The sequence below is a fragment of the Epinephelus lanceolatus genome, chromosome 9 (genome assembly GCF_041903045.1).
Source record: "Epinephelus lanceolatus isolate andai-2023 chromosome 9, ASM4190304v1, whole genome shotgun sequence".
NCBI lineage: Eukaryota > Metazoa > Chordata > Actinopteri > Perciformes > Serranidae > Epinephelus > Epinephelus lanceolatus.
The window spans coordinates 34,791,122-34,803,612 of NC_135742.1; the positions used below are offsets into that span (position 1 = coordinate 34,791,122).

General features: G+C 40.8%; 1 long non-coding RNA gene across 1 annotated transcript; it reads right to left on the reverse strand.

Annotated features, from left to right (window-relative positions):
- Positions 1-3,147: 3,147 nt before the first annotated feature.
- On the reverse strand, positions 3,148-5,413 carry LOC117253199 (uncharacterized). The gene is made up of 3 exons (XR_013492088.1): positions 5,224-5,413; positions 4,503-4,565; positions 3,148-3,289 (listed from the first exon to the last, which is right to left on the reverse strand). It is a non-coding gene; the product is annotated as an uncharacterized LOC117253199 (long non-coding RNA).
- Between the last annotated feature and the right edge of the window lie 7,078 nt (positions 5,414-12,491).

Here is a 12,491-nt window from a genome sequence, read left to right on the forward strand (position 1 = left end):
CGTATTTGTACGATAATTTGGCCCTCTGTACGATGTACGATCAATAATCCCAAAAAAGGCCAAATGTACGATAATTTGACCACTTCATTAATGTGTGGTTTTAATCAGTATGTCGGAGTTTGTTTTTTTTTTGTGAGCCTTAAAGGCATCTGTTCCCATGTGACATGTTTCCAGCCAATCGCACTTTGCTTAGCATGAGATACGGGTGACGTTTGTCTCTGAACAATGAGCATGATTGGCTGAATGGTCAGCTGTACCCGCCCCACGAGGTGCTAGGACCCAGTGCCGTAGAATATAACAGAGTCGCGACAACGGAAGTCTAAAATGCTTGTGCGACTCATGTAGACCTCAGATAGTTCCCGGAAGTTACTGGCGGGCCGTTTAAATACATAATACTGAAAGACAGAACTCCGATTTTTGGTAAGTACCTGTCAATAACTACATTTATTTATAATATACGTGTAGCACGCCATAAACAGTTACATCTTTATGTTGTTTTTTAAAGTAAAATGTGCTAATATTTGAGGATTAGTGCTAGTTTACTACAGTTAGGTAAGACTCTATTAATCCCAACCTTGGAAATTCACGTTACAGCAGCTCAGAGCAGAGGCAATAAAAAAAGGATAAAATATTTTTTAAATACAAATTAGACATAATGAAAATAATAGAAAATCCATATACACCTTTCACTGAAACAGATACTGTATGCTCATGATTAATAGCTGCACAGAATGAGTGTAATACACATGATGTGTATTATTCTTACTGTAAAAATATACACTACTGGTCAAAAGTTTTAGAACACCCCAATTTTTCCAGTTTTTTATTGAAATTCAAGCCGTTCAAGTCCAATGAATAGCTTGAAATGGTACAAAGGTAAGTAGTGAACTGCTAGAGGTTAAAAAAAAGGGCAAGGTTACCCAAAACTGAAAAATAATATACATTTCAGAATTATACAAAAAGGCCTTTTTCAGGGAACAAGAAATGGGTTAACAACTTAAAGCCATTCTGCAGCAATGGAGGTTGATCAAGCCTTGAAAGTTGGTGCTACCAATTCCTACAGGTGTTCCAACTTTTCTTGATTACTTACAACCCCCTCTGTCTGCATAAAAGCAGTGTTGGAACACACTGTGGTACCATACCCTTGTGAGCATCATTTGAACAGTATTGTACTGCAGAAAGTAGTGTGTTACCATAAAAATGGCAAGAAAAAGGCAATTAACAATGGAAGAGAGACAGACCATCATAACACTTAAAAATGTAGGGCTTTCCTACAGAGAAATTGCGAAGAAAGTCAAGGTGTCAGTGAGTACAGTTTCCTTCACCATCAAAAGGCACTCAGAAACTGGGAGAAACTCTGACAGGAAGAGGTCTGGCAGACCCAAAGCCACAACAGAATCAGAAGACAAGTTTCTGAGAGTCAACAGCTTGCGTGATAGGCGGCTCACAGGACAACAGCTTCAAGCACAGCTTAATAGTGGTCGTAGTAAGCAAGTCTCAGTTTCAACTGTGAAGAGAAGACTTCGAGTTGCAGGTTTGAACGGTCGAGTTGCAGCAAGAAAGCCATTGCTAAGACATCAGAATAAGAAGAAGAGGCTTGCCTGGGCCATGAAACACCACCAATGGACTACTGAAGACTGGAAGAAGGTGTTATGGACTGATGAATCAAAGTTTGAAATTTTTTTCTGGATCCAGGGTCGGTGACTTGTACAAAGTGAGAGGCACCCTTAACCAAAACGGCTACCACAGCATTCTGCAGCGCCATGCAGAACCCTCTGGTATGCGCCTAGTTGGTCAGGGGTTCATCCTACAGCAAGATAATGACCCAAAACATACGTCCAAGCTATGCCAGAACTACCTCAGGAAAAAAGAACAAGATGGTAAGCTTGAAAACATGGAGTGGCCAGCACAGTCTCCAGGCTTAAACCCCATCAAGCTGGTTTGGGATGAACTGGACAGAAGAGTGAAAGCAAAGCAACCTACAAGTGCAACACATTTATGGGAACTTCTGCAACAGAGTTGGGAAGAACTTTCTGCAGAATATTTGATTTCCATTGTAGAAAGAATGCCACGAGTGTGTTCAGCTGGTATATCTGCCAAAGGTGGCTACTTTGATGAGTCAAAAATTTAGAATACATTTTGGTTTATAAATTGATTCCATGATTTCTTTTTTGACCTCAATTGTTTATTTGTTCTCTTTCATTTCAGAGTGCAATGAGACATTAAACTGCATAATTTTCAATAAAAAGCTGGAAAAATTGGGGTGAACTTTTGACCAGTAGTGTAGGAATGTATAGATATCCCACAGGAAGTGGCAAAATATTGCACACAGGAATATTACACAGTATGTACACAGTGCACAGTTTAAATATAAGGGATGTGGGTAAGGATATGTATTTATATATGTATACAGGCCAGTATATTAATGACATAGCATAATTATATGATAGAAATGTATTATTAAAGAGTATAACTATGTGTAATGTGTATATAACATATATTATTGTCTGCCTTGTTTAAATATGTCAGTCTTTCCTTACCTTGGTGAAACAGCATGTTGCTTTTATTGCTTTAAATGATGTTTTCAATTCTGTCCTTAGTCTTGTATGGTTGTCAAGAGTAATCACATCCTAACATTTATTGATAATGTAATGGTTGTAATGATTTATAACTAATGTTATCTTAATTACTTTCAGTGGGACAGAAGGAGACTGACGGGTGACTACCAATGACTGTCAAGTGACAGCACAATGGGTCACTGGGCTAGCAGCAGCAGCAGCAGCAGTTTATAGACATATATATTTTATGTATCTTTGTCTTTACTATGTACTTATTTACTATAACAAATTAATTTTTAATAAACTCAGAAACATGACTTGGATGTCAAGCAGTTTGTCTGTGCCCTTCCTTCTGTGTTGTCCTCTCGTACAGTCTCCACCATGGTGCTGTGTGGGGATGTTCCAGTCGTTTAGAGAGAAAGGTACACATGCACAATTTCTTAATTGACACAGAGATGAGAAATTTTTTTTTTGGCCTAAGTCAGCAGGAGTAACCTGAGACTCACTACAGACTACAACAACAAAAATATGTAAGGTTATCATTCTCAAATACTGCATTAGCACATTTCCACAAACAAAGACCACACTATTGGGAAGCTCAGTGTTTGGTTTATTAAAAATAAGGAACAGGGAAAGGCTTGCAAAACCCACAGAGTTGAGACTCAGGGTAAGGGGGTTGTTTCATTGCGGGGTGAGTTCAGGCTCCATTGCATCCCCCTGTTGTTCTTGTGCTGAAAGAGAAAAAAAAGAAAGAGGAGAAATGGTTAGGCACATGTATATATGCCTGGGTCTGACGTTGCCTTGTGAGATAAGGCACAAGTATGACAAGTGGCATCAGTTTTAATTGCATTTGTTTGAAGTTGTCTCATGTATAAAGTGTTCCCGAATACTGTTTGCATTCAACCACTATGGGATATGTCTGTGGGTAGACAAAAGTGAGTTGTGTGTGGGAAGTCACTGCAGGCACATTTTGGTGCAGACCAGTTTGCCAAGACCAAAAAGGGCAAGACAAAGCTTAGAGCAGATTTAATTCCCACCATCTTTGTGCATCATGCTGTGAGTGCCGCTGCACCACAATGCACCCCTGGACCTGTAACATCATTGTTATTGCCACTCCTGAACTGTAACATTAATGGTCCTCATCCTGCAGCACTCCTGACACGAGGCACGCAGCATCACTGCAGTATAATTCCTTAAAATGTTTACTTATATTTCAGTGTTGGGTGCTGTTGTAAGTGATCAGCACACTGGAAACCAGCAGGTGGGTCTACCAGCTCTGGTGTATTAATTTGCACTTGTCATAGTGACTGACTGGCAAGCCAATTTGCTTTTGTTGTGCTAACCTCAGCATTTGCCTAATGTGTTTCATATGACTGGCTCTCAAATATTCATCCCTATCTCATAAGTTATCAGACTTTGATCCTGTGTCTGGTCGTCCCTGTGTCCACAGTTACCGCTATCTCTTTATTTGAAAAGGTCTAGACTATTTAATTGTTTAATATCATCACACTGTTATTTATATAAGCAGGAGATTTTAATACAAAGTTGTAACCACTGCATGTGAATGCGTGAATCGGTCAGATCTGCACTCCAGAGGAGAGCCTTCATCAGACTATACAATATCGCCCACTACTGGATTTGTAAGTTAATGAACTGTAATTAAAACTCTGTGCTTTAATTAGCCACTATGAAACAACATGACCCTCTTCTATTTTATAATGCCTACTAATATTATAATGATGGTAACTGCTAATATGCAATGTATTACATTTTCAAAGTAACTTGCCCAACATTGTATATCATATATTATATTCAATATAATTACTTATATAATTAATATAAAATGCAGTATAATACATATTAAGTATGACTCCTTATCTCTGGAACTACTTGAAACACACCTTGTTAAGTTTTAAGTCTCACCAAGATCGACTCAGCACTTACCTGCAGCGTCCTCTCTCACACAGTGGTCCTGCCGCATCACTGCTCCTCCACCACCCAGTGCTCCTACAGAAGGTTACAAATATACAAGATTACATATCTAATACTGTGATAGAATATATATTTAGCATGATCATATGTATAACACAGTAATATATACATACATTTGGTATTTAGAATAATTCCCCATTTAGCTTGGTATGTTTCATTTATCAAAATTACTTAATCTTGTGTTTTAGATCTCATTCAGGTCCTCAAACTTCCCTCTCACTTCACTATCAATGTAATATCAGCTGAGCTGTAACATATTATAGACAGGTATACTCAACAGAATCACAAAGCCTAAAAAACAGACCATAAGTTACGTTTTTGTTTAAATTCACCTCTTCCACTCAACAATCACGCAGCAATGTCATATTTAACTGAGCTAATATTCAATAATCGCAAAAAAATCAGGACTGGAAGCACTCTAACTTGCCAATGTTAGATAAAATGGTTTAGGAGAAGACAATTTAAAACTAACAGGCTGTTCATGGTTAGCATTACCTGTATGGTGGGTACAGTAGCTATGTACAGTGTCCTAGCCTAATCTGTTATCTTATCTTTTAACATTACATAAATCTACTAATTTAATGGGAGATAATCCACTAACAAGCTTTAATGCACATGTTAATTTAGATAAGTTGTGCTGATAATGTAAAATTTGAGTCTTTTGACATCTTACCCGTTAAAAGTACAACACAGCCGGTCTTTTCTGCTGTACCTCCATTCCGCTGCTAGCATGTGCCGCTTACTTCCGGGAACTATTGAGAGGCTCCGCGAACCGCCATTGCTGTGAAAAAAATGGCCCATTAGAGTGAATGGAGATGACGCGACTCTCTATTCAAGGGCTCTGCTAGGACCCAGGAAGTCGAGCAAGAATGAGATTCAAAACAGAAGAAGAAGAGGAAAAACAGAAGTAAGGAAAATGGAAAAAAAAGTAAACACTAGAGTGACTATATTTAAGCAATATCACACTCGAGGTCGTGATGTTGTACTATATATCGTCACGGCTCCGAAGACAATTACAGCCGTGACGATATACAGTACAACATCACGACCTCGAGTGTGATAATGCTTTTATACAACAGGTCAACAACAGCTTAAACAGCAATGCTGAGTAAGGAAATGTTAAAAAAAGGTGATGAAATAAATTATTTAAGAATGTTATGTAGCTCCGTGAAAAAAAAACCATTTACCCCAGTCCGTTGCCAGGCAACGCAGCACACACGCCAGGAACTCACAAGCTACTTTGTATTTACATTGATCTGCAACTGTGTAACTTCGTCCTGTTCGGCTGATGAAACGTTTGCAAACCTGGATGTTGGCACGGCCGTATTCAAACACACCTGGAGGTCTGCACTGAAGAGTCCTGGCTTTCCTTTTCCTCGTCCTCTCCTGACGACCACTCATAATTTAATTCAAATGTAATTTGGGGGAAAATATCCATCTTCTTGGTGTAACGCTATAGAGTCAGTTTGCGTCAATGTAGCGAGTGTGACAGCTGGTTAATTAACGGTTGTATTTATATTTATAACACCTGTGAGTGGAGTGATTTTACTGTTACAAGTCCCAGTGATGTTATACTCTATATCAGCACTCACGGAATGCCTCTTGTCCAATCAAATTACTCGGTCGAAACTAACTGTTGTATAATTGCCAGTGCCGTAGAATATAACAACATCTATTCAAGGGCTCTGATAATTGCCTATAGAGTGCTGAAGTGACGCCCCTTCCGGTGAAGCTCATGGGACCTTAGATCGGAAAAATATGAATGGCAGTGAATGAGGAGAGAAATATTATCTTTTGGTCCCGTTTGAGTTGTGACATGAAATCCAAATATGTCGTTAATGAATTTAAAACATACATTTTAAGGTCAAGAAAGTCATACTTTGTGGTAAAACTGTTGAGATATAAGCTTTTTAATTAGAAAGACCCAAGAGTACACAGGAGGATTGTTATTTTGGTTATGACGGATGTCATGCGCTTTCAAATGTCCGCCACGGACATTTAGCCTACACAATGTCACGGATAAACATGGGTAAATGCATGAAAAAAAAATCATCATATATCACCTCTGATAATGGTTTATTCATTACACATTGTACTCGTTTAGCACACTATTTCATGTAGTTTTTATCTGATGGAGGGTCGCGTAGGGGAGCGTGGCGCGACAAAAATAGAAGAGCCGCGTAAAATAGAGTTGTCGCGCGACAGACTGTGGTTGTCGCGCCGCTCCCGTTGCCGGTGCAGCCGCTGTAATTGATTAACGGGGGCGAGCTGCTACGGGACTCGCACTGCAGTTAACACTACTAACAGCGTGAGTTAATGTCTCTGCACATGTTGAGCTTCCAGCTATGTTAATACAGACACGGGCTAAGATAACATGATGAGTTAGAGTTGTTCGGACCACTTTTGGACATGTTTGCCCACATATTTGTACCGAGAGGTCTTTAGATCCATTCTGCTACTACGTCTGCTTCTTCTTCTTCTTCTGGCGGACCAGGTGCGTTAAGTGTGTCTTTACAATGCATACCGCCACCTATTGCACCGGAATTGTAACGACAAGCTACATTCACAGACAGTGAGTCCCATTATAATGTGTTTATGAGCGAGGTCGAACAGGTAGCGCCAAAAATCAGAAAAATCTATATGTGGCGGAGATAATTTATTTGTGGCGCACCGCCACAGATAAATGAATGTATGGGAAACACTGATGCAACTAGCACCGGTGCACGGCCGCTGCTGAAATATGACCGCTGCTGATTTAACTGTTATCCAGGTCAATTCACACACTTGCGAGTAAAGTAGCCTATAGAAGAGGAGAGGAGAGGGCTCCGTCTTACCTCTTCATAAACTAAAGTTATATTATTTTGCGCGACGGAAGCTTCATATAATAAAACAATATACTATTTATCATGTTATGTCATTGTGTCATTTCTGTCTCTACATGGTCACGTGTTAACAATTCTCTGCTCTCTGTATCGTGCACGGCGGAGTTCCACCACACACACAGGTGAGCACGCTAGAGCGATTCGGCTGCATTTTCCTGACATAATCTGACCCGAGCCCGGTGCAGTTTGTCAGCTGACAAAGTTATTGTTATGGACAGTGTGTAAATAACCATCAACTGACTGCTGTTATGCACAGACAAACACGCTGCTCGCACAGCAGCGCAGCGTGGTACTCATTTGGTGCGGAGCTTGTGTTGCGTTCAGGTGTTGTCACGTAAATAACAACTTCCAGCACTTAAATAGGTCATAGCACAAAACAGCAGCATGTCAAGTGACTTTTTACTTTATTATATTCAATAAAATTGTATGTTCCTAAATTTTGAGACACCTCATATGTAAGCTAGACAAACATTTCACCTGCTCATTACTGTGCACACATGTACTGTATGTACTTAGTCCTAAAGAGCCCTTCTGGTGCCAGTAGACACACAGAAACATCCCAGCAAACTGTGCTTTGCAAGCATACAAAAAAGTTTCACACATGTGAAATTCAGGCTCAGGAAAATTTTTCACTTTAAGCTCTGTTACTGTATTCTTATGTCAACACAGTTAACTTTTCTTTTCTCTTCTTTTCTTTCAGCCCCGAACACTGGTGTTGCCTGGCAAAAGCCAACGCCCCCAAGCCCTAAACTCACCTGTGCACCTGTGGGGCATCCTCAAGCTGAAGGTGGAGGAGCACAAGGTGTCTTCACATCCATCTGCTCCATGATGTCATCATGGAGGAGTGGGAGAGGATTTCTGAAGCAACTTGTGAGCTCTGGTTAATTCCATGCCCAAAAGGGTTAAGGCAGTGCTAGATAATAATGGTTGGCACACAAAATATTGACACTTTAGGCACAATTTGGACATGTTCACTGTGGGGTGTACTCACATATGTTGCCAGCTGTTTAGATGTTGATGGCTGTGTTTTGAGTAATTTTCAGAGGAGGGTAAATCTATACTACTATACAAGCTGTACACTGACTACTTTAAGTTATATCAAAGTGTCATTTCTATAGTGTTGTCCCATGACAAGATATAGTGAAATATTTGCAAAAATGGGAGGGGTGTACTCACTTATGTGAGAAACTGTATACTAGAATGGCAGTGCCTAATGGCCATTTATTTTTTTTATTTTCAGAACACTAACTATACTGCTATCTGGATCACAATACAGTTCAGAGAGAAGTTTCTGACCTCTTCAGTCCTTTGTCCTGACACCATCCTGTCTTCTTTCTAAATAAGATATAGCCACCACTTTCCTCCCTAACAGTTATTAGGGTAAATGTCTGGTTATTAGGGGGTTGTATAAAGAAGCAAGCCATAAGCCTTGGCCTATGGGCCTAGGATAGACTATAAAATACTGGTGGAATGGTGGTGGAGCAATAGTGGGAGCATTTCGGATTGCAAGTGTACTGCTGTCTCTGAAGTTACTAATCCACCAAAGGTCCGCTTGGAACCTGCCAGTGGAAGCATTTCGGATTACTGGCGGACTGCTGTCCTCTACGCTACTAATCACTACAGAAGTCCACTTGCTCCTCGATGTGCATATATCGAGGCACCCGCCAGCGGATTCCGCCGAAGGACCGCCAAATCGTCCGTGGGGGACCAGCCGTAGGTCCGCCAGCCTTGTGCTACATCTCTTTGAGTTTCATGGACAGAATAAAAGGTATAATCAGTAACTCCTTCAGCCGTCTCTCTACTTTCAGCCATCTCACTACTTTCAGCCATCTCACTACTTATTATGCATAAAAACAACAATCTGTATCAGGGTTTTACAAAATGATTTAGCATAATATTTTCATGGCCTGGTCATCATGACAGGATCTTGTTATAATAAGCAGGTTGTGCCCTGTGTGTGGTAAGCACACTCCCACATACACATCAAATATGATAAGCTGATTTTAGGCGCAGTAAAAACTCAGCTTCCACAATCACTGCTTCTCCTGTAAATCCTGTGTTTTTAATATACTGGGGAATTTAATTGTAGTTATTGTGCTGTTGGCTTTCAGTGTTATCGTGCTGTAAATCCTGTTGAGGTTTTGGTGAATGTATGTCTTTTGTTTGTGGACCAACTAGAAAGCAAATTTTGTTTGCATCAGCCAAACCAGTTGTTAAATGACAAAGGATTTGGTCATCACCTGGGTCCAACAAAATCCACAGCTATGTGTCATCATGTGTGGGGCGGCTGTGGCTCAGGAGGTAAAGCAGGTCGTCCATTGATAGGGGGATCGACAATTCAATCCCCAGCTCCTCCAGTCTGCATGTTAAAGTATCTTTGGGCAAGATACTGAATCCCAAACTGTCCCAGAGGCTGTGCCATAGGTGCCCAAATGTGCGTCTGAATGATGAGGAGAATTAGAGCCTGATGAGCAGATTGGCATGGGAGTCTCTGCTATCAGTTTTTGAATGAATGGGTGAATGTTGCACATAATGTGAAAGAGCTTTGAGTGGTCAGAAGACAAGAAAGGCCCTATATAAATGCAAGTCCATTTTACATTAGCATGAATGTGGAAATTAAGCTAATGTTCTGATCACCTTAAGGAAGCATGTACAACACAAAAGGAAGAGGACCAAGGCAGTTTCCCTGAGCAACACCAAAAGGTAACTTATATTTCTTTGATACATGATCTTCCATAGTTACAAAAAAAGTATCTCCAATATGTAAGAGCAGAACCAATTTAAAGCACTCACAGAGAGACCAAGAATATTTTGATCATTTGTGTTAAAGGTGGCACTTGCATCTAATGCTGTATTCAAACTACAAGTGACACAGCAACAGGCTACAAGTCATTTTCAATGGAAGCAGGTGAGAAGTGAAAGTTCAGCTGGCCCTAACAGATTTCAGCACTCAAATGACACGGTGAAGCGTCGACCAATCACATGTTTTAGCTGTAGTACTGTCTTACAGTATGTAGCTTACATAGCATTTGCTATGCTAGCTTTATGTGCACTGCAGTGCACATGGGGATCCAACTGGGCAACAAAATGTGATTTTCAATAGATATTTTTTGACCAAATACAAAATTTAGAAGACATTTAAGTGCTTTGTGGCAAGTAGCAGACACACAAGCCTGTGGTGAAATAACGGTGTTAACAAGCACTTAAGCAACACTTTGAGCGGCGACTCTGCAATAATGTAGCTGGTTACGTTGTTGCTGTGTTTGTCACTTTTTGCCAAGTGTTTGCTGATTATTTCTTGCTCAAACCAGCTGTTTCACCCTGCTTCCTGTCTTAAGCTAATTTAAGATAGCTGGTATCAATTTTTCTCATCTGACTCACAGGCAAGAAAGCAAGGCAGAGTACCTCCAAAAATGTCAATTTATTCCTTTAGGTCTACTGTCAAGACACCTTTTCAACATCTGTGAAAAATCAACGTCCGTTCATTTCTCTTGATCAGATATTGAAATTTTGATTCATGCACCTATTTTGATCTGTCCGTACATGCAGATTTCAAAGCACTCATCCTGGCTTTTAAAGCCTTTGAATGGACTAGCACATGGCTTCCTTTCAGCCCATGCCACACCATATACTGTCAGACTGCACACATAGAAGCTTTCTTGATTATAGTCCTTATCCAAGAACGCACATTGTGCTTTTATGATCTTTAGATTTGAAGTAATCTCTGCATCTCCCTCTTTGGAAAACTTTGAGGTCAGACGCCAAACCTATGTTATTGCTGTGCTGACCTCTTCAGTGCATTTAGACACATTGATGTGATAATGCAGGAGAGTAAACAGGCCTTCCACGGACAGCAGACCTTGACTCTGGATGAAAGCATTCCCAGTGGGTCACACCCTCACTTTTTCTGAGATTGTGGAAATCTGTTGCATAGTTCTATGTGTTTATTGACTTGAGCAAATGACCTGTCCAATTTTCTGCTTGTTGCTGCTGGTGAATGTCAAATGCACAATAAAGCCTACGCAATGGTTTGTTCCCTTAAAAGCTAGTGGGAAAGGACAGGGTGACAAGGTGATCACCCCATTGGTGCCATTATTTTCAAAAATGCAGCAAAATTGCCCTCTTTGATGCTCCTATGGTAGACAAGACCATATGTTGGTGGAGGAAACACGTGGAGTTACACGGCCAGATAGTCCGTTTTTCTGGACCAAAAAACCCAATTTGCCTTAAAAAAATCACAATCAATACTGCTGAATGGTTTAACATCTGACGTTACAGTACAGTAGTGAATTGGTGTACCCACATATTACACATTTTTATCGACTAGAAACCAATCATTGTCAGCGAATTAAGGACATCTAGTGTTACAATTAAGAAGTGCATGCAATGGCAGGACTAATAGCAACATCATGGTTAACAGGCTGTGCAATGTACATACAGTGCTAATCATCAGAAAAGTTTTCAAGCCATATTCTAGTTTATTTTTAAAAATTTTCCAAGAGCCATTAAAAAACAGGCAGCGGGCCACAACTGGCCCACAGGCTGTAGTTTGGCCATCCCTGATATAGAAATAATGGACATAGCTACCATGATGTTGCGCACTGGTTTGTGGACTTCCATTCTGAAACCTCAGGTTCGGCATTTGGGCCGTCACCAACTTGGTCTGCAGCCACACCATCCCAGCCTCAACCAGCTCCCAATGACTGACTGTGCAGGTACCGGATGCTCAGCAAGGTGAGCCCCAGGAAAGCAGCCGGACCCAACGGTGTTCCTGGAAAGGTACTCTGAGCCTATGCTGTCCAGCTCTCACAGGTCTTCACCAAAATCTTCAATCTCATCCTGACACAGGTCACCCTCCCAGCCTGTCTAAAGTCTGCCACCATCATCCTTGTACCCAAAAAAACAGCCATGGTCAGCCTCAACGACTACTGCCCAGTCGCACTCACACCTGTCATCACCAAGTTCTTGGAACGGCTGGTCCTGAATCACATCAAAGCCTGCCTCCCTCCCTCCTTTGACCCCCACCAGTTTGCTTACAGAACAAACAGATCAACCGAAG